The sequence below is a fragment of the Nomascus leucogenys genome, chromosome 7b (assembly GCF_006542625.1).
Source record: "Nomascus leucogenys isolate Asia chromosome 7b, Asia_NLE_v1, whole genome shotgun sequence".
NCBI lineage: Eukaryota > Metazoa > Chordata > Mammalia > Primates > Hylobatidae > Nomascus > Nomascus leucogenys.
The window spans coordinates 44,301,395-44,323,718 of record NC_044387.1 but is presented as its reverse complement, the minus strand read 5'-3'; positions in this window follow the sequence as shown (position 1 = coordinate 44,323,718).

Sequence of the window (22,324 nt, the reverse complement as noted above, 5' to 3'; positions counted from 1 at the left end):
TGGACTAAAACTCTGGCTCACATCTGGACTGCAACCTAAGGAGAGGCCACCTAAGCCATGCCTGGATTCCTGACCCTTAGAAACGAGAAAAAATGAATAATTATTGTTTTAAGCAGCTCAATTTCTTTCTTTCTTTTTTTATTTTTTTGAGACAGAGTCTCGCTCTGGCTGGTATGCAATGGCACAATCTCAGCTCACTGAAACCCCACCTCCCAGGTTCAAGCAATTCTCCTGCCTCAGCCTCCCAAGTAGCTGGGATTACAGGCATCCACCACCACGCTTGGCTAAGTTTTGTATTTTTAATAGGGACGGGGTTTCATCATGTAGGCCAGGCTGGTCTCAAACTCCCGACCTCAAGTGATCTGCCCGCCTTGGCCTCCCGAAGTGTTGGGATTACAGGAATGAGCCACTGTGCCTGGCCTTGCAGCTCAATTTCTAATCATCTGTTACACAGCAATAGATAACTGATAATACTCTGTGAGCTGACAAGATTGACAAGAATGTGATTCCACATTCTTTGGCCATGGTGGGGAAGGTCTGATGTGCTCTCTTTCTGTTAGTTAGTACTCACTGTTCAAAATATTAGAACACACAGGAGAGGAAACAAGCGTCAAGAGCCACTTGTCCCAGGTCCTGCAGCTCCTCATTGGTGGACCCAGGATTCAAACCAGGCAGTCTGATTCCAGAGAAAAAGTCTTAGACACCGTTAGCTACTGCTAGTCAACAGCCATCACTGGCACACTTTTGGCTGATTGCAGAGTAAAGAAGACAGGAAATATACCCCCAACAAATCACAGTGGGATTTGTTTATCAGCAAACATTAGGGCTCCCTACTGTTCAAGGCTCTTCAGGCCACCAAAGCTATTTCCAGTGCCAGTGTCTAGAACACCCCAGAGAAAGCAGTAGAAAATACTACCTTCATTCTCCAGCTAAGTTTTCTGATGTATTTTCTAGATCAACCCACAAAGACAATTGATCTCGAACCAGCTTCCTACACTATTGTGGTGAGTTTGGTGTTTCTTTGCTGATAAGGGAACTGTTAAAAGGGAGTAATGGGGTCCAGGCGCAGTGGCTCACGCCTGTAATCCCAGCACTTTGGGAGGCCGAGGCAGGTGGATCACTTGAGGTCAGGAGTTTGAGATCAGCCTGGCCAACACAGTGAAACCCCGTCTCTACTAAAAATACAAAAAATTAGCCAGGCGAGGTGGCGGGCGCCTGTAGTCCCAGCTACTCAGGAGGCTGAGGCAGGAGAATGATGTGAACCCCGGGGGGCAGAGCCTGCAGTGAGCCGAGATCGCGCCACTGCACTCCAGCCTGGGCGACAGCGAGACTCTGTCTCAAAAAAAAAAAAAAAAAAAAAAAATTAGCCGGGCATGGTGGCGGATGCCTGTAATCCCACCTACTCGGGAGGCTGAGGCAGGAGAATCGCTTGAACCTGGGAGGCAGAGGTTGCAGTGAGCTGAGATCATGCCACTGCACTCCAGCCTGGGTGACAAAGTGAGACTCTGTCTCAAAAACAGCAACAACAACAAAAATGGGGAGTAATGAGACTGTCACCCAGAAACTGCTCTTTGACTTCAAAATTAGAAAACAAACAACAAACAAAAACTTCAGGTCGGGGCACGGTGGCTCGCACCTGTAATCCCAGCACTTTTGGAGGCCTAGTCAGGAGGATCACTTGAGGTCAGGAGTTTGAGACCAGCCTGGCCAACATGGTGAAACTCCATCTCTACCAAAAAATACAAAAAAAAAATTAGCTGGGTGTGATGGCAGGCGCCTGTAGTCCCAGCTCCTTGGGAAGCTGAGGCACGAGAATCACTTGAACCCGGGAGTCAGAGGTTGCAATGAGCCAAGACTGTGCCACTGCACTCCAGCCTGGGTGACAGAGTGAGACTCTGTCTCAACAACAACAACAACAACTTAAAATGCAAACAAACAAATAAAATAGCCATTGGGTCAGACACTTCTTAGCCCCTTTTATATATTTTTTCTTTTCTTACATGCTAGAGTGTTTCCAGAGAAAACTAAGAGTAACTGCTAAACCTTAATGCACAAATCTCCTCACCCTTTCTAATTAAAACTTTGAGCTTCCTAATAACAGGCCCCATAAGTTAAAGTGTCCAGAATTCTTAATCAGAGGCAGAGGCTGGTAAATTACTAGAAGTCATCTTGTTTCTCTTCCAGACATTTGGCCTTTGAAGATGATACCAGACTGTTATCTGAACAAGCAAAAAGCCCCAAAAGCAATTAACCTGGTTCCAAGGGGATGATCAAATGCTAGAAGCAGGGAAGAGATCAACCTGACAGGGTAGAAGAAACTTAAGTCAGAGAAAAGGGGAGCCTCCCTGGCTGCCTCATTCTCCCTAGCTTGTCTTGTTCTCCGAAAGTAGCATGCCAGCTTGCCTTGGCAGGGTGGTGCTGGAAGGGCCTGAGAGCCGTGCACTTGAGCACTGGGCTCCACGGTGGGGACTGGAGAGGCCTCCAGGGGACCATGATGCACTGTGCCTCTCAGGTAGTTCAGTAAGCATGTTCCTTAGAATTGAGCTCAACAACCTTAAAAAGTAATGTAATTATTATAAAAATATTAAGCGGTCAGGTGTGGTGGCTCACACCTGTAATCCCAGCACTTCGGAGGCTGAGGCAGGTGGATCACTTGAGACCAGCCTGACCGACATGGTGAAACCTGTCTCTACTAAAAATACCAAAATTAGCCGGGCATGGTGGCGCGTGCCTGTAATCCCAGCTTCCCGGGAGGCTGAAGCATGAGAATCGCTTGAACCCGGGAGGCAGAGGCTGCAGTGAGCCGAGATCGCACCACTGCACTCCAGCCTGGGCGACAGAGCCAGACTCTGTTCATCCCACCTCACAAAAAAAAAAAAAAAAAAAAAAAAGGACAGACAATGTATTTAGGTTCAAGATACTGTGACAGCTGCAGCTACTACCTACAACAGTGGTACATTCTACACTTGGGTCTTTCTGGCTTGGCACAAACATTTGCGAAAATGACCCACTCCCTGAAAAATCATACAAAATGCCCCCAATTTCGTTTTGATAGACTCTGGTTGTGTGCTAGTGCAGGGCACTCCTTGGCCTGGTGGAGGCAACAGGGATAAAGACAGGCACAGTCCTTGCCTCCAGGGCTTTCAGGCCAGTGGATTAAACAGCCTTGTCAGTGCCGCAGTCCAATAGCAAGAGGATGAATGTCAGTGGCGAGCACAGGGTAGAACAGCACGCCCAAGCAGCCTGGAGGAAGGAAGGGCCACGTCCACTACCAGGCTTGGAAGCATAAGTGGGATGTAGACAGGCAGGAGCGGCTGGGGGATCCGCTGGGGAACAGCCACAAAGGCACAGAGTGCCAGAGAAGCCCGGGAGCCTCCAGGAGTCAGCAGCGGCCTGGGGACGAGAGGACGATTAGGACAGGTGACCGTCATGGCCATTCCCAGGTAGTGAAGAACCCTCCTGCCCTGCCGTGACAAGGTGGGATGGGAGCTGGAAATGGCCACAGCCAGGGCAGCCACGCTCTCCCATGATCATGAAGTCAGAGCCAAGCACACAGAGAGATCACAGTTTCTCCATGTCAAAGGGAAAGAGGCTGAAGAAGAAACCTCATCCACTCATGATGAGATACCCCTCACCCCTAACGTAGGCGTCAGCACTAGGAAAGTCCCTTACGCCGATGCTTCCTGTGGCTCCATTCTCACCACAATGTACCCACCTGCAGCCTGCGGGCCCACTTGTCCTCACTCCCCCATGCTCTGCTCCGGCCTGTTTGGTCGGGAAACCCATTTCCCCATCTCCCTTGCTCTCTGGCTGTTGGGGGCACTGCAGAAGACTGGAGTGTGGGAGCCAGGAGGAAGGCAGGGTGTTCCCCCTCCTACAAGGGCCCCATGTCCTGCAGAGGCAGCGTCTCCTGCACAGTTCCATCTCTAGTGGGACATCATCTCCCTTCCTGGTCCCAGCTCCCCTCGTCACCTCCACCCCCTAACACGGAACCCTGTCTTCAGGAGCCCAGCAATGTCATCTCCTACTGTGTCTTCCTAACCCTAGGAGTAGCAATGGCTTCCTGCACTGTAAGTCCCTCAGCACCTGTGGAACCAGCTTGCTGCACTGGAGTGCCGATTTTCCTGGCTGAACACAAACTGATATGATGGAGAATACTGCTGCGGGAGGTGTGTCTTTGTCCTTTTATTCTTTGCTTAAAAAGTCAAGCAGGCCGCATGTGGTGGCTCACACCTGTAATCCCAGCACTTTGGGAGGCCGAGGTGGGTGGATCAACTGAGGCTGGGAGTTCAAGACCAGCCTGACCAACATGGAGAAACCCCATCTCTACTAAAAATACAAAATTAGCCGGGCGTTGTGGCGCATGCCTGTAATCCCAGCTACTCAGGAGGCTGAGGCAGGAGAATCGCTTGAACCTGGGAGGCAGAGGTTGTGGTGAGCCGAGATTGTGCCATTGCACTCCAGCCTGGGCAATAAGAGGGAAATTCCATCTTGAAAAAAAAAAAAAGTCAAGTGAATTGTGCATTGTATCCCATAATTTATCTGTATTTGTCCCAACATGAAAACAACGTTCCCTGCAAATCTTGGCATGTATTTGAAGCTCTCTAAAGGTGCCCCCCATGTGTTCTGTGGCACCATTGCCCACAGCTTAGTGTACTGACAGAATCGTCCCCTGTAGCCATTGACTATTGGTACTAATCAGCTGGGGCTGCTATCATAAAATACCACAAACCTGGGGGCTTAAACAACAGAAATGTATTTGCTCACAGTTCTGGAGGCTGGAAGTCCAAGATCAAGATATTGGCAGGGTTGGTTTCTCCCGAGGCCTCTCTCCTTGGTGTGCAGAAGGCCGCCTCTGGCTGTGTCCTCACATGGCCTTTCCTCTTTGTGTGCACTCCTGCTGTCTCTTCTCTTCTTCTTACAAAGACACCCATTGTATTAGATTAGGGCCCCATCCTTACAACCTCATTTAATCTTTTTTTTTTTTTTTGAGATGGAGTTTCGCTCTTGTCCCTAGGCTGGAGTACAATGGCGTGATCTTGGCTCACTGCAGCTTCCACCTCCCAGATTCAAGTGATTCTCCTGCCTCAGCCTCCCGAGTAGTTAGGATTACAGGCACCCGCCACCATGCCTGGCTAATTTTTGTATTTTTAGTAGAGACAGGGCTTCCCCATGTTGGCCAGGCTGGTCTCGAATTCCTGACCTCAGGTGATCCACCCACCTCAGCCTCCCAAAATGCTGGGATTACAGGCATGAGCCACCTCGCCCGGCTGATCTCATTTCATTTTAATCATCTCCTTAAAAGTCCCTTCTCCAAATGCAGTCACATTGAGGGCCAGGGCTTCAGCATTTGAATTGGAGGGCTGGAGAAGCCCACTTCAGTCTATAAGACCACCCTGGTCATCTTCGGGCAGAACTGCAGATAACTCATTTGCATGATAAAGATGATCATTCTGGCCAGGTGCAGTGGCTTATGTCTGTAATCCTGGCACTTTGGGAGGCCAAGGTGGGTGGATCACAAGGTCAGGAGTTCAAGATCAGCCGGCCCAGTTGGTGAAACTCTGTCTCTACTAAAACTACCAAAATCAGCCAGGTGTGGTGGTGCACGCCTGTAATCCCAGCTACTGAGGAGGGTGAGGCAGGAGAATTGCTTGAACCCGGGTGGCAAAAGTTGCATTGAGCTGAGATTGAGCCACTGCACTCCAGCCTGGGTGACAGAATGAGACTCCATCTCAAAAAAAAAAAAAAAAAAAGAGAGAGAGAGAAAAAAAGATCATTCCTAGATTTCCAGGCTTTTTACAATTCTGATAAGCAAAGCCATTGTCTACCCAGAAACCACTACTAAATATGAAATTGTTACCAAGAGCCCAAGAGTATCCAGTCTAGCATTCTCCTGTTTGCCCATTAGCAAAATACTTGATTAGCAAATTACTACACAAAGAGCAGAACCCTGGGAAGAGAAAGGTTTATTGGGGTGTGGAGGTGGCAGAACAGGAATGAGCCAGGAGGAGGGGGGTTTAGAGGAGGAGTTGTTTGGGCGACAATCTGGCAGGCTAGGCTGGGCCAGGAACGGGACTATTGGATATTATTTTCTCGTTCTTCTCCAGTTTTTTTCTCTACCCTTCTTCCCTGCTCTGGTTAGCTCCTGCTGTAAGGAGCAGTACCCCAAACAGGGACGTCCAGGCATGGTGGTTCATGCTTGTAACCACAGTGCTTGGGAAGGATGGGGCAGAATGATCGCTTGAGGCCAGGAGTTTCGGGCCAGCCTGGGCAACATGGATAGCCCTCATCTCTACAAAAAATAAATAACTTAGCTGGGGGAGGTGGTGAATGCCGGTGGTCCCAGCTAGTCAGGAGGCTGAGGTGGGAAGAAGGCTTGAGCCGAGGAGTTTGAGGTTGCAGTGAGCTGTCATTGCACCACTGCACTCCAGCCTGGGCAACAGAGGGAGACCCTGTCTCTAAAAAATAAAACCAACCAATCAACCAACCAAACAGGGCAAGATCCTCGCAGGCACTATCCTGTAGGGGGCAGGTCACATGTCTGCTTGCTCTGGGCACAAGGTCGTAGCCACACCTCTATCTGGGTCCATCTCTTTCAAGCCAATCAATCGTTCCCAGCAAGGAGAGCGCTTACCTTCAGGCGTAGCCCTGGCCTCTGATGCTACAACAAACAAGAGCTTTCAGTCTTGTTGAGAAACACAATTCCCTCATTAACTATCTTGGTAGGTAGGGTTCTTTTAATTCAGAACTTTAGAAAGCAAACAGAAGAATACATTGAATCCCTAAATGAAATTAACCAAAGTCACTGTTTTGGGAAAATAAACCAAATTGAAAATAATATAAAGTCATAAACACAATGTAGAGATAGTGTTATCTTCTCACTGGAAGATTAATTACCTTAACCAGGGATGACTAGGGCTAGGTCTCTGGCCCAGCACAGTCGTTTTGATACAGCCACAGCCCATACTGGTCTGATTGCTTCTCGCTCTTGGTGTTTATTGCAGAGACATAATTGTGTATGGATTTTCTGCCTCCATTAATTACGTTTCTATTTCTACCATTCCTGTTCCTAATTTCTATTGTAGAAATGCTAGAGAACTCTCTAATGCAAATGTGTTTGGTACGAAGCTATAGAGTACAAGGGGTTTTACAGGGCTGCCCAGATTTAGGGAGGGTCTTCTCGTATCACATAGAAACTTCTCATATCACATAGGAACTCCACACCCCAGCAATATTTTATTATCAAACAGTCCCTCTAGTAAAACAGCAAGGGTCAAATGCTACCCTTTGTTTCAGACAGGGTCTTGCTCTGTCACCTAGGCTGCAGTGCAGTGGTGCGATCTTGGGTCAGTGCAACCTCAATTTCCTGGGCTCAGGCTACCCTCCCACCTCAGCCTCCCAAGTAGCTGGGACTACAGGTGTGCATCATCATGCCCAGCTATTTTTATTTTTATTTTTTGTAAAGATGAGGTCTCGCTTTGTTGCCCTGGCTGGTCTCAAACTCCTGGCCTCAAGCCATGCTCCCACCAAGGCCTCCCAACATGCTGGGATTACAGGTGTGAGCCACCACACCCAGCCCGATTTCATTTTCGACATTCATTTTGTCTTTTATACCTTTAAATCAAGTTGAGTAAAGTAAAATATGTGGATTTCATGTTTTAACCAACAAAAGTTGTGGAGTGACAAGAGCAAGAAGCATTTGTTAAGCGTAAACACCATGCTAGGTGTCTTACTTCTGTTGCCTTTATCTAATAATGCCTATAATGCTAAGAGACATTACTGCTGTCTGACAGCTGAAGACACTGAGGTCCAGGAGAGTGACAGGCAAGCGGGGGAGCAGAGCCAGGACAGGAGGACAGCATGATCCAAGTCAGAGCCCAAGTTCTTATATTATCCCAAATCTGGAGCAACAGATCACTTCTGTTTCCTTGTTGGACTTAAAAAAGTTTTAGTGGCCGGGCGTGGTGGCTCACGCTTGTAATCCCAGCACTTTGGGAGGCCGAGGCGGGCGGATCACGAGGTCAGGAGATCGAGACCACGGTGAAACCCCGTCTCCACTAAAAATACAAAAAATTAGCCAGGCGTGGTGGTGGGCGCCTGTAGTCCCAGCTACTCGGAGAGGCTGAGGCAGGAGAATGGCGTGAACCCGGGAGGCGGAGAGCTTGCAATGAGCCGAGATCGCGCCACTGCACTCCAGCCTGGGTGAAAGAGCAAGACTCCGTCTCAAAAAAAAAAAAAAAAAAAAAAAAAAGTTTTAGTAGCGATGGTCCGGATCCAAGATGGCCGAATAGGAACAGCTCCAGTCTGCAGCTCCCAGCGTGATCGACACAGAAGACAGGTGATTTCTGCATTTCCAACTGAGGTACCTATTCATCTCATTGGGACTGGTTGGACAGTGGGTGCAGCCCATGGAGGGTGAGCCAAAGCAGGGCAGGGCATCGCCTCACCCAGGAAGTGCAAGGGGTCAGGGGATTTCCCTTTCCTAACGAAGGGAAGCCATGACAGACGGTACCTGGAAAATCGGGACACTCCCACCCTAACACTGCCCTTTTCCAAGGGTCTTAGCAAATGGCATACCAGGAGATTATATCCCATGCCTGGCTCAGTGGGTCCCACGCCCATGGAGCTTTGCTCTCTGCTAGTGCAGCAGTCTGAGATCAAACTGGGAGGTGGTAGCCTGGCTGGGGGAAGGGCATCTGCCATTGCTGAGGCTTGAGTAGGTAAAGAAAGCAGAGGGGAAGCTTGAACTGGGTGGAGCCCACCACAGCTCAACAAGGCCTGCCTGCCTCTGTAGACTCCACCTCTGGGGGCAGAGCATAGCTAAACAAAAGGCAGCAGCAGAAACCTCTGCAGACTTAAACATCCCTGTCTGACAGCTCTGAAGAGAGTAGTGGTTCTCCCAGCACAGTGTTTGAGCTCTGAGAACAGACAGACTGCCTCCTCAAGTGGGTCCCTGACCCCTATGTAGCCTAACTGGGAGACACCTCCCAGTGGGAGCCGACTGACACCTCATACAGCCGGGTGCCCCTCTGGGACGAAGCTTACAGAGGAAGGATCAGGCAGCAATATTTGCTGTTCTGCAGCCTCCAACAAACATGGTCTGGCAAACATGGTCTGGAGTGGACCTCCAGCAAACTCCAACAGACCTGTAGCTGAGGGACCTGACTGTTAGAAGGAAAACTAACAAACAGAAAGGAATAGCATCAAAATCAACAAAAAGGACATCTGCACCAAAACCTCATCTGTAGGTCACCATCATCAAAGACCAAAGGTAGATAAAACCACAAAGATGGGGAGAAACCAGAGCAGAAAAGCTGAAAATTCTAAAAACCAGAGGGCCTCTTTTCCTCCAAAGGATTGCAGCTCCTCGTCTGCAATGGAACAAAGCTGGATGGAGAATGACTTTGACGAGTTGAGAAAAGTAGGCTTCAGAAGGTCGGTAATAACAAACTTCTCCAAGCCAAAGGAGGAGTTTGAACCCATCACAAGGAAGCCAAAAACCTTGAAAAAAGATTAGATGAATGGGTAACTAGAATAAACAGTATAGAGAAGACCTTAAATGACATGATGGAGCTGAAAACCATGGCACAAGAACTACGTGACACATGCACAAGCTTCAGTAGCCGATTTGATCAACTGGAAGAAAGGGTATCAGTGACTGAAGATCAAATTAATGAAATAAAGTGAGAAGACAAGTTTAGAGAAAAAAGAATAAAAAGAAATGAACAAAGCCTCCAAGAAATATGGGACTATGTGAAAAGACCAAATCTACATTTGATTGGTGTACCTGAAAGTGATGGGGAGAATGGAACCAAGTTGGAAAACACTCTGCAGGATATTATCCAGGAGAACTTCACCAATCTAGCAAGGCAGGCCAACATTCAAATTCAGGAAATACAGAGAACGCCACAAAGATACTCCTCGAGAAGAACAACCACAAGACACATAATTGTCAGATTCATCAAGGTTGAAATGAAGGAAAAAATTTAAGAGCAGCCAGAGAGAAAGGTCGGGTTACCCACAAAGGGAAGCCCATCAGACTAACAGTGGATCTCTCAGCAGAAACTCTACAAGCCAGAAGAGGGTGGGGGGCCAATATTCAACATTCTTAATGAAAAGAATTTTCAACCCAGAATTTCATATCCAGCCAAACTAAGCTTCATAAGTGAAGGAGAAATAAAATCCTTTACAGACAAGCAAATGCTGAGATTTGTGACCACCAGGCCTGCCTTACAAGAGCTCCTGAAGGAAGCACTAAACATGGAAAGGAACAACTGTTACCAGCCACTGCAAAAACATGCCAGATTGTAAAGATCATTGATGCTATGAAGAAACTGCATCAACTAACAGGCAAAATAACCAGCTAACATCATAATGACAGGATCAAATTCACATACAACAATATTAACCTTAAATGTAAATGAGCTAAATGCCCCAATTAAAAGACACAGACTGGCAAATTGGACAAAGAGTCAAGACTCATCAGTGTGCTGTATTCAGGAGACCCATCTCATGTGCAGAGACACACATAGGCTCAAAATAAAGGGATGGAGGAAGATCTACCAAGCAAATGCAAAACAAAAAAAGCAGGGGTTGCAATCCTAGTCTTTGATAAAACAGACTTTAAACCAACAAAGATCAAAAGAGACAAAGAAGGCCATTTCGTAATGGTAAAGGGATCAATTCAATGAGAAGAGCTAACTATCCTAAATATATATGCACCCAATGCAGGAGCACTCAGATTCATAAAGCAAGTCCTTAGAGACCTACGAAGAGACTTAGACTCCCACACAATAATAATGGGAGACTTTAACACCCCACTGTCAATATTAGACAGATCAACAAGACAGAAAGTTAACAAGGATATCCAGGACTTGAATTCAGCTCTGCACCAAGCAGACCTAATAGACATCTACAGAACTCTCCACCCCAAATCAACAGAATATACATTCTTCTCAGCACCACATCACACTTAATCTAAAATTGACCACATAATTGGAAGTAAAGGTCTCCTCAGCAAATGTAAAAGGACAGAAATCACAACAAACTGTCTCTCAGACTATAGTGCAATCAAAGTAGAACTCAGGATTCAGAAACTCACTCAAAACTGCACAACTACATGGAAACTGAACAACCTGCTCCTGAATGACTACTGGGTAAATAACGAAATGAAGGCAGAAATAAAGATGTTCTTTCAGGCCGGGCATGGTGGCTCATGCCTGTAATCCCAGCAATTTGGGAGGCTAAGGCGGGCGGATCACCTGAGGTCAGAAGTTCAAGACCAGACTGGCCAACATGGTGAAACCCCGTCTCTACTAAAAATACCAAAAAAATTAGTCAGGCATAGTGGCAGGTGCCTGTAATCCCAGCTGCTCAGGAGGCTGAGGCAGGAGAATCACTTGAACTTGGGAGGCGGAGGTTTCAGTGAGCGGAGATTGCACCATTGCACTCCAGCCTGGGCAACAGAGCAAGAATCCGTCTCAAAAAAAAAAAGAAAAGATGTTCTTTGAAACCAATGAGAACAAAGACACAACATACCAGAATCTCTGGGACACATTTAAAGCAGTGTGTAGAGGGAAATTTATAGCACTAAGAGCCCACAAGAGAAAGCAGGAAAGATCTAAAATCGACATCTTAACATCGCAATTAAAAGAACTAGAGAAGCAAGAGCAAACAAATTCAAAAGCTAGCAGAAGGCAAGAAATAACTAAGATCAGAGCAGAACTGAAGGAGATAGAGACACAAAAAACCCTTCAAAAAAATCAATGAAGGAGCTGGTTTTTTCAAAAGATCAACAAAATTGATAGACCACTAGCAAGACAAATAAAGAAGAAAAGAGAGAAGAATCAAATAGACACAATAAAAAATGATAAAGGGGATTTCACCACCAATCCCACAGGAATACAAATTACCATCAGAGAATACTATAAACACCTCTATGCAAATAAACTAGAAAATTTAGAAGAAATAGATAAATTCCTGGACACGCACATCCTCCCAAGACTAAACCAGGAAGAAGTTGAATCCCTGAATAGACGAATAACAGGCTCTGAAATTGAGGCAATAATTCATAGCCTACCAACCAAAAAAAGTCCAGGACCAGATGGATTCACAGCTGAATTCTACCAGAGGTACAAAGAAGAGCTGATACTATTCCTTCTGAAACTATTCCACTCAATAGAAAAAGAGGGAATCCTCCCTAACTCATTTTATGAGGCCAGCATCATCCTGATACCAAAACCTGGCAGAGACACAACAAAAGAAGAGAATTTTAGACCAATATCCCTGATAAACATCAATGCAAAAATCCTCAATAAAATATTGGCAAACCGAATCCAGCAGCACATCAAAAAGCTTATCCACCAAGATCAAGTCGGCTTCATCCCTAGGATGCAAGGCTGGTTCAACATACGCAAATCAATAAACGTAATCCATCACATAAACAGAACCAAAGACAAAAACCACATGATTATCTCAATAGACGCAGAAAAGGCCTTTGACAAAATTCAACAGCCCTTCATCCTAAAAACTCTCAATAAACTAGGTATTGATGGAACATATCTCAAAATAGTAAGAGCTATTTATGAAAAACCCACAGCCAATATCATGCTGGATGGGCAAAAACTGGAAGCATTCCCTTTGAAAACTGGTACAAGACAGGGATGCCCTCTCTCACCACTCCTATTCAACATAGTATTGGAAGTTCTGGCCAAGGCTATCAGGCAAGAGAAAGAAATAAAGGGTATTCAATTAAGAAATGAAGAAGTCAAATCGTCCCTGTTTGCAGATGACATGATTGTATATTTAGAAAACCCCATCATCTCAGCCCCAAATCTCCTTAAGCTGATAAGCAACTTCAGCAAACTCTCAGGATACAAAATCAATGTGCAAAAATCACAAGCATTCTTATACACCAATAACAGACAAACAGAGAGCCAAATCATGAGTGAAATCCCATTCACAGGCCGGGCGCTGTGGCTCACGCTTGTAATCCCAGCACTTTGGGAGGCTGAGGCGGGCGGATCACGAGGTCAGGAGATCGAGACCACGGTGAAACCCTGTCTCTACTAAAAATACAAAAAAATTAGCCAGGCGTGGTGGCAGGTGCCTGTAGTCCCAGCTACTCGGAGATGCTGAGGCAGGAGAATGGCGTGAACCCAGGAGGCGGAGCTTGCAGTGAGCCGAGATTGTGCCACTGTACTCCAGCCTGGGTCGACAGAGCGAGACTCCGTCTCAAAAAAAAAAAAAAAAAAAAAAAAGAAATCCCATTCACAATTGCTACAAAGAGATTAAAATACCTAGGAATCCAACTTACAAGGGATGTGAAGAACCTCTTCAAGGAGAACTACAAACCACTGCTCAACAAAATAAAAGAGGACACACACAAATGGAAGAACATTCCATGCTCATGGATAGGAAGAATCAATATCGTGAAAATGGCCATACTGCCCAAGGTAATTTATAGATTCAATGTCATCCCCATCAAGCTACCAATGACTTTCTTCACAGAATTGGAAAAAAACTATTTTAAAGTTCATATGGAACCAAAAAAGAGCCCACATTGCCATGACAATCCTAAGCCAAAAGAACAAAGCTGGAGGCATCATGCCACCTGACTTCAAACTATACTACAAGGCTACAGAACAAAAACAGCATGGTACTGGTACCAAAACAGACATATAGACCAATGGAACAGAACAGAGGCCTCAGAAATAACACCACACATCTACAACCATCTGACCTTTGATAAACCTGACAAAAACAAGAAATGGGGAAAGGATTCCCTATTTAATAAATGGTGCTGGGAAAACTGGCCAGCCACATGTAGAAAGCTGAAACTGGATCCCTTCCTTATACCTTATACAAAAATTAATTCAAGATGGATTAAAGACTTAAATGTTAGACCTAAAACCACAAAAACCCTAGAAGAAAACCTAGGCAATACCATTCAGGACATAGGCATGGGCAGAGACTTCATGACTAAAACACCAAAAGCAATGGCAACAAAAGCCAAAATTGACAAATGGGATCTAATTAAACTAAAGAGCTTCTGCACAGCAAAAGAAACTACCATCAGAGTGAACAGGCAACCTACAGAATGGGAGAACATTTTTACAATCTACCTATCTGACAAAGGGCTAACATCCAGAATCTACAAAGAACTTAAACAAATTTACAAGAAAAAAAATCAAACAACCCCATCAAAAAGTGGGCGAAGGATATGAACAGACACTTCTCAAAAGAAGACATTTATGCAGCCAACAGACACATGAAAAAATGCTTATCATCACTGGCCATCAGAGAAATGCAAATCAAAACCACAGTGAGATACCATCTCACACCAGTTAGAATGATGATCATTAAAAAGTCAGGAAACAATAGATGCTGGAGAGGATGTGGAGAAATAGGAACACTTTTACACTGTTGGTGGGAGTGTAAACTAGTTCAAGCATTGTGGAAGACAGTGTGGCGATTCCTCAAGGATCTAGAACTAGAAATACCATTTGACCCAGCCATCTCATTACTGGGTATATATCCAAAGGATTAGAAATCATGCTGCTATAAAGACACATGCACACGTATGTTTATTGTGGCACTATTCACAATAGCAAAGACTTGGAACCAACCCAAATGTCCAACAACGATAGACTGGATTAAGAAAATGTGGCACATATACACCATGGAATACTATGCAGCCATAAAAAAGGATGAGTTCATGTCCTTTGTAGGGACATGGATGAAGCTGGGAACCATCATTCTCAGCAAACTGTCACGAGGACAGAAAACCAAACACCGCATGTTCTCACTCATAGGTGGGAACTGAACAATGAGAACGCTTGGACACAGGGCGGGGAACATCACACACCAGGGCCTGTTGTGGGGTGGGAGGATGGCGGGGAGGCTTAGCATTAGGAGAAATACCTCATGTAAATGACGAGTTAATGGGTGCAGCAAACCAACATATCACATGTATACATATGTAACAAACCTGCACGTTGTGCACATGTATCCTAGAACTTAAAGTATAATTAAAAAAAAAAAAGTTTTAGTAGCATCCCCAAGGACTCACCACTGGTAAAGTGGCAGCACATGAACTGGGGAAAAAATCAGGTCTCCTGACCCCCAACTTGCTGTTAAACTTTAAAATGCAGCTCTCTTCCTTAAGAGTCAAACTACTTTCTGGTTTTCTGTGTGAAAATCATTGTAAGCCAAGTGATCTTGTCCCCTATATTGTTAGCTGCTGTGATGTCATGTATTATCATACTTCAGAAGAATATTCTCTTATTTTTTGGTTTTTACATAGTTGATCAAAATATCATAGACCAATTTTTTTTTTTTGAGATGGGATCTCGCTCTATCTCCCAGGCTGGAGTGCAGTGGTGTGATCAATGTGGCAAAACACTGTCTCTACAATGGGCATGGGGGCCCACACACCTGTAGTCCCACCTACCTGGGTGGCTGAGGCAGGAGAATCGCTAGAACCCAGGAGGCAGAGTTTGCAGTGAGCCGAGATTGCGCCATTGCACTCCAGCCTGGGTAACAAGAGCGAAACTCTGTCTCAAGAAAAAAAAAAACAAAACGAAAAACTGAACAAACCTATTTGCCTACCCTTAGAAAAGCTTGTATTTAGCATAGTTTAAAAAAGAGAAATTTGGCTGGGCGTGGTGGCTCACGCCTGTAATCCCAGGACTTTGGGACGCCAAGGCGGGTGGATCATGAGGTCAAGAGATGGAGACCATTCTGGCCAACATGGTGAAACCCGGTCTCTACTAAAAGTACAAAAATTAGCTGGGCGTGGTGGCGCTTGCCTGTAGTCCCAGCTACTCGGGAGGCTGAGGCAGGAGAATTGCTTGAACCCGGGAGGCGGAGGTTGTAGTGAGCCGAGATTGTGCCATTGCATTCCAACCTGGGCGACAGAGCAAGCCTCTGTCTAAAAAGAAAAAAAAGAGAAATTACAAAAAGAGAGAAATTATAAATATAATATCCATATTCATATATATATATTTAACTGCTGTATCTTTTTTCTCTTTGGCAAAACTGAGATTAAAATTTTGTTACCAGGTCCAGGTAGTGGTAGCTCTCGCCTATAATCCCAGCACTTTGACACGCCAAGGCGGGCAGATCACCTGAGGTCAGGAGATCGAGACCAGCCTGGCCAACATGGTGAAACCCCATCTCTAATAAAAATACAAAAAGTAGCTGGGTGTGGTGATGCACACCTGTAATCCCAGCTACTGGGGAGGCTGAGGCAGGAGAATCACTTGAACCTGGGAGGTGGAGGTTGCAGTGAGCCGAGATCGTGCCATTGCACTCTAGCCTGGGCAACAGGAGTGAAAGTCAGTCTCAAAAAAAAAAAATTTGTTATCAGGATTCTTCGATTATAAGCAACAGGAATGGATTCTGGCTAACTTGACTGGGAAAGAGGAGGGCAAAGGAGGGAGCACAGGAAGGAGGGCTCGTAGAATCAAAGGCAGAGTTCAGCGACCAGGCTTTAAAAGGACAGGTCTCAACTTAGATGGATCTTGGGCTCTGGCTCCAGGTTGTCTTCAGCCCCTCTGTTTCTGCTCAATCTTTATTTGTTTATTTTAATTTTTAGGGTTTTTTTTTAGAGACAGGGTCTCCCCTTATCACACAGGCTGGAGTATAGTGGTGTGACTTTGGCTCACTGCAGCCTTGACCTTCTGAGCTTGGGCAATCCGCCCACTTCAGCCTCCCAAACAGCTGGGACTGCAGGCGAGTGCCACCACACCCAGCTAATTTTTGTATTTTTGTAGAGACGGGGTCTCGCTATGTTGCCCAGAGCTGGTCTCAAACTCCTGGGCTCAAGCGCTCCTCCCGCCTTGGTCTCCCAAAGTGCTAGGACTACAGGTGTGAGCCACCACACCTGACCTCCTGCTCCATATTTAAATTCCAGGGAAAGCCCCTCTGATTGGCATGGGATGGGTCAAGTGTCCATCTTCATGGTAGCAGTGGGGCTGGCCCCTAAGACTGACACCCCTGCCAGAATTACATGAAATGTGGTCTATGGGATGGGGCTGTTTCCCAAAAGAAAGGATGCTGGGCAAAGAAAAAAAAAAGACTCAGATGCCCACTACTGTGAGTAAATACAGCAACAGTGAGGGTGGAGGGTGTCAGGGGCAACGGCACCAGAGAAAGCCTGAAAACAACTCACAGCTGCAAGTCATTTGTAACTGAACTTCCAAGGCAAGAAACAAACAGCCTTACCACTTTGTGTGACCTTGCAGGACCCAAGAAGAAAGGCAATGGCTCTTTTTGCTTCTTTCCCCTGGGGAGGAAGTTTGACTGGGCGTTTGTTGAGGCTGCACAGCTAGAGGTTGCAGCAGACTCTGGCTGAGCACAGGATCAGGGGAATGGGGAATGGTCAGCCTTCCTGAGTCATGAGCAGCTCAGAACAAATGCTGGCCTCCTGGGCACAGCCCTGCTTCAACCAGCCTCTGATTGGAGCCAAGGGAGGCAGTGGGGTGGAGTTTGCCCAGAAGTCCCTTTGACATTAACCTTGACGCTTAGAGGCACACTTTAAAACTGTGTTGTCCAATACAGAAGCCATAAGCCACTTGCAATGTGGCTAGTCGAAATTGAGATGTGCTGTAGGTATAAAATGCACATAGGATTTTGAAGGCTTACTGGAGAAAAATAAACACACATAAAATATCTTAATAATTTTTAAAAATCAGCTGAGCGTGGTGGCTCATAGCTGTAATGTCAGCACTTTTGGAGACAGAGGCAGGAGGATCACTTGAGCCCAGGAGTTCGAGACCAGACGATGCAACATAGCAAGACTCTGCCTCTACGAAACAAAATTTTAAATTAGCTGAGTTTGGTGGTGCAGACCTGGCATCCCAGCTACTAGGAAGTCTGAGTGGGGAGGATCACAGAGTCCAGGAGTCTGAGGCTGCTGTGAGCTATGATCATGCTACTGCACTCCAGCCTGGATGACAGAGCGAGACTCCGTCTCTAACAAACAACTAGATTTTTAAAAAATTACTTGTGTGGTTCACATTCTATGTCTCCTGAAGAGTTGCTTCAGAGTGCAGGTCTGTTTTTTATCCATTTTGTCTCCCCTGAACACTCGTCAGTGCCTTGCACAGAGCAGGTGCTCAATAAATTTTTGTGGGCAAATTAATAAATGTAATCATTTATTAATGTTTATGCTGCATGTAGCATAGGCATGCAATATACACATGCCACATGTCTATGTAGGAAGAGTAAACCTGTAACCCCAGCATGTACAAGGAATAAACTCTTCTCGAAATATCAAGGCCAGGACACAAATGGCGAAGCTGGCAAACTGCTGTGCCCTCCCCTTTTCTTCAGTGGCCCTTTTTTATCGTCCCCTAAACTCAACAAGAAGGCAGTCCTTTCAAGGTTTAGCAAGCTTAGCTGAAATGTGTGTTGTGTGTTAAATAAGTGCTTTTATGGAAACGAAGAAGTCTCTATACACCAGATTGTTGAATTACCAGGATAGGTGAGGTTTTTTTCAGAGCACTCTGAGGCCTGGAGAGATTGATTCCATGAATAGCCCAAGGCCACGCGGTTACTGGTAGGGCTGGAACTAGACTCCCTGAATCTTTAACCTTCAACTTCACACAGAGTAGAGGCTGTCAGGTATCAACTCCCTCAGCTTTCCTCCACGGGACATCTGTGACATGTGTCTTTGTTCTTTCTTCCTGCTATCTCAGAGGAAGAAGGGGTGTCCTTATCCCTTTCCAGAGCTAATCTCGCCACCTGTGCCAGTTGCCCAGCCCCTCTGGAGCCACCCATCTGGGGCCTGGCTCCAGGAGTTCCCTCCTGTCCCTGATGTTTCCCTCCGTCTATCCATGGCTTGTCCATGGCCCTATCAGGATGCTCAAGACCTCCTTGCCCTCAAAACTGCTGCCCTTGTCCTGGTCCTGTAACCCCTCCTGCTTGCTCCCTCTCCTCTGCATGTTCTCTCTCCGTCCTCTCCCGGGGTGACTCTTCAGTTGCTAGCTTCAGCCCCCTTCTCTCCTGACACTGATTTCACACTTCCTAAGAATAACCTACAGATGGATCGCTTGCATCTGCCACAGGGACCCAGCATGTGTCACACACAGCTCACAGCTCCCATCTGTGCCCTGTCATCTACTCAGGATCGCACCCTTTCACCCCTCTCTGACTCTCAGGCTTTCTCTCTCCTCCTTCCTCTGCTTTTCTGCTGGCTGCTGTTAGCTCCTTTCATCTCTTCTAGACCCCTGTGTTCACCAGGGCACTGAGTGCTGTGAGTTGTGCTGGGCTCAGAGGGTGTCGCAGTGACCTAGGCAGGGGCCAGCACAGGGGCATCCAGCCTTCTCTGGGGAGGTTAGCAACAGCAAGAGGAAGACAGTCAGCTGAGACCTGAAGGAATGACCTAGGTGAAATGGGGATCAGAGAAACTAAGGACATTGCCTCATTGCGTGAAGGACTAAAGACAATCAGGACAGCAGGAAACATTGGGTGAACTAAAGGCACTTGTGAGGACCAGAGTTTGGAGCTCCAGGTGGGGAGAAGGCATGAGTTGGCCAGACCGCAAATGACGTTACCTGTCAGTTTAAAGCATCTGGGGCCTGTTATCCCAGCATTTTGGGAGGTCAAGGCAGAAGGATCTCTTGAGTCCAGGAGTTCGAGACCAGCCTGAGCACCATAGGGAAGCCCTCTCTCTACAAATAATTTTAAAATTAGTTGGGTGTGGTGGTGGCACACACCTGTAGTTTCCCCTACTCAGGAGGCTCAGGCAGGAGGTTGGCTTGAGCCCAGGAGGTTGAGGCTACAGTGAGCTGTGATCGTACCACTGGACTCCAGCTTGGGTGACAGAGCAAGACCCTGTCTCAAAATAAATAGATAAATAAATAAATAAAATAATAAAAACAAAAAAATTTGTGGTGACGCATGCCTGCAGTCCGAGCTAGTTGGGAGGCTTGAGCCTGGGAGGTTGAGACTGCGGTAAGTCATGATCACACCACTGCACTCTAGCCTGGACAACAGAGTGAGACCCTGTCTCAAGGAATAAAATAAAATAAAGAATATAAAGAATAATTAAAGAGTTTGGAAGTCATTTGGAAGTCACAATGGTGAGCATTCGAAGGGTTTGGGGCAGGGAGAGACGTGAAAGGATTTGTGCATTAGAAAGTTGGCTCTGGTCTCTCCCCAGTGTGGCAAACAGCAGGGAGGGAGGTAAGAGTCCAGGTGGGCTCCCCGTTATTAGTTAGCGCCTTAATCTAGGCGAGAGACTGTGGCGTCTGGAGATGGGGAAGCAGCGCGCACTCATTCATTTCCAATCTTGGTCAACTTTCTTGAGCGTGGCCATAGCCCTGGAGGGAGCTGAGATGACGAACTCTACTTCTGCACTGAGGAAGCTCAGTGCTGGTGAGGAAGGCAGATTAGTATTTGTTAAGTAAATAAAGGATGACACTGCAGTGTGACAGGCGCTAGAAGAGAGGTGAGAACAAATGGCCATGGGGGTCAGAGCTACCAGGACTCTTCCAGGAGGAGGTTTCCCACTGAGAGCCACAGCTCTCATCTCCTTTCCTTCCTTGGGAGGACAGCCTTGTCCCCCAAGCCTGGGACAGGGCATCTTTGCCTCTTTTGGATCTAGTGATGCAAAAGTAAAATGTGGCTAAAAGTAGATAGGGCTTTGTAGGACCCGGGTGTCCAGCTTGCCACTTGCTGAGAAGGCCATACGTGAGACTTTGCAAGCACCTGCTCCACAGAGACTGTGCCACGAAGCCAGCCTGAGTCCAGAACTTCCCTACCCAGGCATAAATTTGTTCCAAAGAGTTTTAGTCCCAAAGACTTTGTTAATACTTGTTTCACTGGGATCACTTCCTCTCCTCTGCCTCCCTGGCTCCTATGCATTATTCAAAACCACGTTTGGATTCTCTCCACTGGTGCTCCCTTTTTGGCAGTGAAGTACGCCCAAGTCTTTACCAACCCCAGACAACTCCTTCCATGAGCGTGCACTACCCACCACCTGCGGTCTGCTCTTCAGGCACCCAGAACACATAGTAGATACAGTGTGAGCAAAGGAGCCTGTGAATCCATCATGCCCTTTCCCCAGGTCATTCCCGTCCTCGAAGTCTCTGCCTCTGTGTGATTTCCCACAGCTCTATATCCTTTCACATTGGCGCTAATCACAGCTCTGACTTCCAGTGTGCTCTCACCCACCTTCAGACAGGGTCTGGCTCAGCACAGTCACTCCCCGGTTTGATGCTGAATCTTCCATGCAGCCACCACAGGGCTCTTTCAAACATGCAAATCTAGGCCGGGCACGGTGACTCATGCCTGTATCCCAGCACTTTGAGAGGCCAAGTCGGGCCGATCATCTCAAGTCAGGAGTTTGAGACCAGCCTGGCCAACGTGATGAAATACAATGTGATGTTGTATTTTTCAGTCTCTACTAAAAAAATACAAAAATTAGCCAGGCATGGTGGCAGGCACCTGTAATCCCAGCTACTTGGGAGGCTGAGACAGGAGAATCACCCGGGAGGCGGAGGTTGCAGTGAGCTGGGATCGCACCACTGCACTCCAGCCTGGGCGACAAGAGCAAGACTCTGTTTCAAAAAAAAAAAAGAAAAAATATATATATAGCAAATCTAGGCCGGGTGCAGTGGCTCATGTCTGTAATCTCAGTATTTTTGGAGGCTGAGACAGGAGGATTGCTTGTGCCCAGGAGTTCAAGACCAGCCTGGGCAAGAGAGTCATCTGGGTTCTTCACTTAGGATTCTTTACTGCTCATGGAAAGGCCATTTTAAAAGGGCATAGGCAAAATGACATACTCAGTACAGGTGAATGAATGTCCAGTGGTTAAAGTTTAGGCATCAGTGGAGGGAGACAAAAGCCTAGCTCCTCCAATCACACTTCAAAGGCGACAAGAAACACTTAGAAGTAAATCTTGCCCTGCGTGGCTGGTTTGTGTGGGAGACAGTTCATGGATCCTTCTCACACTGAACAGAAAGTACTGGGAACATTAACATTGAGAGCAAGGGATGTCCCTGCAGGTCACCCAGAAGCAGAGAACAAACGAATAGCACTTGGGTATCTTCACCCATAAATTTTTCTCAAATTGCAAGTAAATGTTTATTGGGAGCCAATTACGTGACTGCTACCCTAATAACATACATGGTGGGGGGCGGTGAAACATACAAATCTTGGACAACCAAGGCATTTGCAATAGCGTGCACACACACACACACATACACACACACACACACACACACACACACGAAATGGTAGAAAGGGAACTGCAGGGAAGTGTCAAGCCAGAGTTGGGATGAAAGTCTGATGGCTGTGAAGCTTTGCAGGGGGAGTT